Source organism: Anolis carolinensis, chromosome 3, assembly GCF_035594765.1.
Source record: "Anolis carolinensis isolate JA03-04 chromosome 3, rAnoCar3.1.pri, whole genome shotgun sequence".
NCBI classification, from domain to species: Eukaryota; Metazoa; Chordata; class Lepidosauria; order Squamata; family Dactyloidae; genus Anolis; species Anolis carolinensis.
Genome location: NC_085843.1, coordinates 216401177 through 216407796, shown reverse-complemented (window position 1 = coordinate 216407796; position 6620 = coordinate 216401177).

The window sequence follows — 6620 nt, the reverse complement described above, 5'->3', positions numbered from 1 at the left end:
GTGAAGCCAGGCAGACACTCAGCATCCAAGGCCCACCTTTCCCGACTATGCAATAGTAGTGACGGTGGGAGCAATGAGTGCTTGCGCCATATAGGGCAATTTGCAAAGAAAGGAATAAAAAGTTGTGGGGAAAATGAGACAGAGACAAGGGGCCACTGGGACGAGGCGGAGAAGCTTAATTGGGGTGAAAGGATGCAAGAGGTTGCCATCTCTCTTTTCCGGGGCCCTGATTCCTAAGAAGGATGGAAGGAACGAATTAAGAGAAGAAGGAAGTCAAGAAAGGGAGGGAGGGAGGGAGGGAGGAAGGAAGGAAGGAAGGAAGGAAGGAAGGAAGGAAGGAAGGAAGGAAGGAAGGAAGGAAGTCAAGGAACAGGGAAGGAAGAACAGAGGAAGAAAAAACGCAAGCAAGTGAGGAAAGCCTGTTGAGAGACGACCAGTGGAAATTTGAACAGGGGCCACAATTGGCCTCAGGGCTGGACTTCGGATATGTTTTTCTTCATTATTTTATTTCAATTAATATTTTTACATATTCTTGTGTCAGGTAGTCTTTAAAGTGTTGCCAGTCTATCTTTCTTTTTGGTCTTCCTTGATGTTTCCTTAGTAAGTATGTCAATTTGTCTATATTCATGATGTCCATTATTTTCATCAGCCATTCTTCCATATTTGGTTTTTTTTTTGTCTGCAATGCCTGGCATATGTTATCCTGGCTGTCATGGATAGATAGTTAAATAGCACTTTTTCCTTTGTTTCCATTTTTTCATCCAAAATTCTTAAAAGGAAGTATTCAAGTTTCATTTGCAATTTTTCTTTTAATATTTTCTGAGATATGTCATGGATATTTTTCCAGTATTTCTTTGCCTTATCACATGTCCACTACATATGGTACAAGGTGCCCTCTTGTGTTTTGCATTTCCAGCAACTATTTTGCATATTTTTATAAAATTTTCCTAATTTTTGAGGGGTTATATACCATCTATACATCATTTTGTACCAATTTTCCTTTAAGTTGTAGGAATAGGCCAGTTTTAACTTGTGATTCCATATGTGCTCCCATTCTTCCATTCTGATTGGCTGACTTTTATTGGCAGCCCATTTGGTCATGCATTCTTTCACTTGTTCCCTTTCTGTTGACCAATCTAACAATTTCTTGTAAATTTTTGTTATTGTGTATGAAATTGTGAACTCTTGTGTATGAAATTCATGGTGTCACCACAAGTCCACAGGTGACTTAGAATAATAGAATCATAGAGTTGGAAGAGAATTCTTGCGACACCCAGTCCAACCCCCTGCCAAGAAGCAGGAAAATCATATTCAAAGCACCCCCGACAGATGGTCATCCAGCCTCTGCTTAAAAGCCTTCAAAGAAGGAGCCTCCACCACATTCCGGGGCAGAGAGTTCCAATGCTGAACAGTTCTCACAGTGAGGAAGTTCTTCCTAATGTTCAGGTGGAATCTTCTTTCTTGTAGTTTGAAGCCATTGTTCCATTGTCTCCAGGGCAGCAGAAAACAAGCTTGCTCCCTCCTCCCTATGACTTCCCCTCACATATTTATACATGGCCCTCATCATGTCTCCTCTTGGCCTTCTCTTCTGCAGGCTAAACATGCCTAGCTCTTTAGGCCGCTCCTCAAAGGGCTTGTTCTTCAGACCTTTGATCATTGTAATTGCCCTCCTCTGGACATTTTCCAGCTTGTCAACATCTCTCTTCAGTTGCGGTGCCCAGAATTTGACAGAGTATTCCAGGTGTGGTCTGACCAAGGCAGAATAAGCATGACCTCCCTGGATCTAGACACTATACTTGAAGATTTGACTTGAAGGAACACAGAATTATAGAATTCGAAGGGACTACAAAACCATCTAGTTCAACCTCCTGCCATGTAGGTCTACACAATCAAACACCACTGACATATGGGCAGAGCACACCTATATTAATTTCACCAAAGTTAGTGGGACTTATTTCCAGGTAGATATGTATTGTGTTGTATTTTATAAAGGTTCTGAATGCAAAGAACCAATGAGACAAAAAAGTTTTAAAAGTAAAACAAATGAGTTTTTTCTTTCCTTAAATATAAGATTTTCATCAGGCCAGTAAGGCATAATGCATCTTGGATGTCACAACTGCTTGGGGACTCATGGGCAGTCATATTCACGGGGTCACCACACAGTTCCTTAACCATTCCCCCTTTGAAAAAGCAGAGAGAATATGTGAAACATGGGAAGCTAGAAAACGGAACATTTATGAGAAATAACTTGAACAGCTACATCAATTTAACATGACAGAGGGAGTTTTTTTTTACAAAGTTGCTGAAGCATTCACAAATCTGGGAAGACTATACCACAGTGTAGATTCCTGAGTAAGCTTTTTTTAAAAAAAGTCTAGAAAACAACTAACGTAAAAAAGTGAAAAGACAAAGAAAGAAAGAAGTCCTTGTTTCAGTAATGCTAGTAGGAGAATTTTAGGGGGGAAAATTTAAATATTCATACTATTTAAAATTCATAGTTACTCCAGTACATTGCTAGTATCAGCATCAGGGCATTCTTGAGCAATTGTTGGCAACCTCGATACTCCGCTTCTTCTAGTAGGAGGCTTCTAAATTTGGGATCCAACACTTATCATTTAAAAATGTCCCATGCTGCCCTGGAATGAAGTTGTGTCAGGAGCTTGGAGGATGATGGGAAATATTAAATCTTGTCCTAGGCAGGGCTTGGAACCAACCTAAACTTTTAAGACGAACGAATATAATAATATGCTAAGGAAATCCACAACTGACCAATGGGATCCGGGGCATCATCCTATCATGCTCAGTTATGAAAGGCTGCAGTATGTTATTATGTCAATTCTTCTTTAATATACTGTCTAGGCTTTGGATAGTCAAGGCGTAGTGTTTGTGTGTGAGAGACAAGAGACCTCATAAATGCAAGTGGAGCCCCTGCTAGCCTCGAACTTGTTGTGTTGTTGCTGTGTGCCTTTAAGTAATTTCTGATTTTGTTGTTAACTGCTGTCAAGTCATCTTTGACTTACAGTAGCGTTTCTCAACCTGGGGGTCGAGACACCTGGGGGGGGTCACGAGGGGGTGTCAGAGGGGTTGCCAAAAATCATCAGAAAACACATTTGCATTTGGGCATATTGAGTATTCGTGCCACGTTTGATCCAGATACATCATTGTTTGAGCTCTCTGGATGTAGGTGAACTACAACTCCAAAACTCAATGTCAATGCCCACCAAACCCTTCCAGTATTTTCTGTTGGTCATGGGAATTCTGTGTGCCAAGTTTGGTTGAATTCTATCGTTTGGTGGAGTTCCGAATGCTCTTTGATTGCAGGTGTACTATAAATCCCAGCAATTACAACTCCTAATGACAAAACCAATCCCCCTCAACCCCACTGGTATTCAAATTTGGGCATTTCAGATATTTGTGCCAAATTTGGTCCAGTGAATGAAAATATATCCTGCATGTCAGATATCTACATTACGATTTGTAACAGTAGCAAAATTACAGTTATGAAGTAGCAATGAAAATAATGTTATGGTTGGGGGTCACCACAACATGAAGATCTTTATCAAGGGGTCATGGCATTAGGAAGGTTGAGAACCACTGACTTACAGTGATCCTTTAAATGAGAGATATCCAAATGACTTTTATTGGCTATCACAGGCTTTTATAGGCAGAATATGTTCAGAGGGGGCTTGCCCTTGCCTTCCTCTGAGGTAGAGAGTGTGTGACTTGTCCAAAGTCACTTGCAACCTTGTCACACGGCTGCTGGAGTCATCGAACAGCATGGGGAACCCAGTGCTGGACCCTCGCATTGTCCAGCACCAGTAAAGGGTAATTTGATGGGGGGAAGCGTTGATTGCTCGACTTCCCCCATTTATTCCAATGGCAACATGGGAAGATTCCCATGTTACCACAGTGGCGGCATGCCCAGCTCCACCCTACTTCATCCACAGAGCTCTGCCGGCGTAGTTTGATGGGAGCCAGTGGGCTCTGTGGGTGACTTTGGCTAAACTGGTGTATACTGTCAATTTTAGCCTTTTATGATGAGGTCATCAGTGGGTTTCCATGCCCAAGTTCGAATTTGAACCCTGGCATCCATAGTTCAATGCTCAAGCCCCTACACAAAGCGTGCAGAGAACAAATTCTCTTCCAATACACTACTTTTATGTGCATCTGTATATGAGAGAGAAAAGGAGAGAAGTGGCTGTTAAGAATGATGGTAAAGACAGGTAGATTAATGGACAGAACATATAGTCTTGTATGTATTTTTTTTAAAAGGGCTTATAAACGTTTCCAAGACTCTTGATGAAATTTCCCTCTCTCTGTGAACTGACACATCTGTTGTGAGTCTCTGGTTAAACAGCCTGACTAATAAAACAATATTGCAGCCTTTTCTCGCCCACTCCTGCTGCTTTCCAATTTGAAAAGGCTCCACAAAAGCCTCCCTGGGGAAAAACCATGGTGTTCCAACCCCTCCTGAGTCACAGCTTTAATTATATAGATGGGGCGAGTGTTTGCTAGACTCCTGCTTGACCACAGAAATCCCTCGCCTCTGCCTTTTCCCAGCTTAGACTGGAGCAATCCTAATTGCTCACCTGAGAGGCGGAGCGGAGTGATGTGGAGCCATCACCTGAGGTGCACAATTACAGCTTGCAAACAGAAGCTGGGAACAGATGAGTTGCCGTTCTGGTCTTTTGCGACTGCCTTTCATTGCCTGGACCAGCAGTGACTCCTTCTTGCAGAGCAGGTTGTAAAGAGAAAAATGGGAGGCAATATAGTTGCATACATGGAGATGTACACAGAACTTTCCTCTGTCCATTGCCTTCACCTTACTACATTTCTTAGGACCTTAGCAATTAGGAAATGCTCCATTTCTGAGACTGTTTGATAATGATTTCATACGGGTCCCATCACATGACGTTTGCCCCATTCTGTTAGCATTCAATCGGAATCTGTCTCCAAAGCGTCGCAGAAAAGGATTATTTGCAGACGGAATTCTAAATGTATTTTTTTGAAATACTACACATTCTTCCATTGCTGAAGCAAAGTTTTTGTGTGTGATAGGAAAATTTGTATGCACCTCATCAGCAATGATATGACTTGTCATGCATGGGCAGAGTCTCATGACCACAGACTTTTCATGATGGAAGCAGCTGCCATTTCTGTTTTGGATGTCACGGGGGAAAGATCTCCAGGATTACTGAAATCACTAATTGCCATTTTATCTCATTATTTTTTTTAAATGTTTTTACCGAAATCTGTTCAAGTTCTTCCCTTTATTGCAGAATGTTAATATTTAAAAGAACTTTAATTAGTAGTAGTTAGGGACTTCGAAGCTACATCACTGTGCAATCTTAGGGGAAAAAACTTTTTAAAAGGTCATAGATTGATCTAGGGGTGTTTTGAATGGATTGGGAGGATGAGCCTTCTGTGGTGTGATGAGTCAAAAAGCGCAGTACAGTAGAATCTTGCTTATCCAACCTTCACTCATCCAACGTTCTGTATTATCCAATGCAGTCTGTCTCCCGCCCAGATCCACAGCTTTTCTCTAGGCAGCAATTCTATATTTATTAGTTGTCATTTTTTTTAGAAGACAATGTTTTTGTAGTCAATGCTTTCAATACATTGCGATGTTTTGGTGCTAAATTCGTAAGTACAGTAATTACTACATAACGTTACTGTGTATTGAACTTCTTTTTCTGTCGATTTGTTGTAAAACATGATGTTTAGGTGCTTAATTTGTAAAATCATAATGTAATTTGACGTTTAATAGGTATTTCCTTAATCCCTTCTTATTATCCAACTTTTTCCCTTATCGAACATTCTGTCGACCCATTTATGTTGGATAAGCGAGACTCTTACTGTATTTTCAAATCATAAGTAACGTAATAATCAAGTGTCATGATGAGAGTATGTATCCCGTCTCAATACAGTATGCATCCAGTCCCAAAAAAAATGGGATGTATACTGATATAAACGGATTATATCCAATGTGATATGGTCCTTAATGCTACATTTGGTAGCACAGAACATGCATGCCTCTATGAATAAAGCCCCTGCCCAATGCCTTTCACATATTTAATGTGTGATTTGAAGAGTCCGCTCAAAACCCCATTCTTAAATCTTCCTAAATCCAGTTCCCTTCAGATGTGTTGCACTGCAGTGACTATCATCCCCAGACAGCAATTGTGAGCTGGGGATGAGGGCAGCTGCAACCCAATACACCTGGGGCACTAATGCAACTGCATAAACAGAAGGGGGTTCATCCAGGATGCCTGTTTTGCGTTCATTTAAATCAAAGCTATGTGAACAAAATGAGCTTGTTATTTAAGCTTTGGAGAAAAAAAATGAGGTGTTAGAATTTAATTGTGGCTCAAAACCTGATTTCTGACATAGTAGCCACTGGCAATCTCACTTGGGACAATGGGGATGGGAAGTCCTTTGCACATTCCTATTCTGGAGCTTTAGGAGAGAACTATTTTGCTACGTTTCCCACCCTTTGTTCTTATGGGCCTTTATCACTCTAGGCTCTATAAATGGGTTCTGGCATTGCTAACCCATCTTATTTGGGAGTGGAGCACACCTAGAGACTTAGGGCCCATCCAGACAGGTCCACATACCAGGAC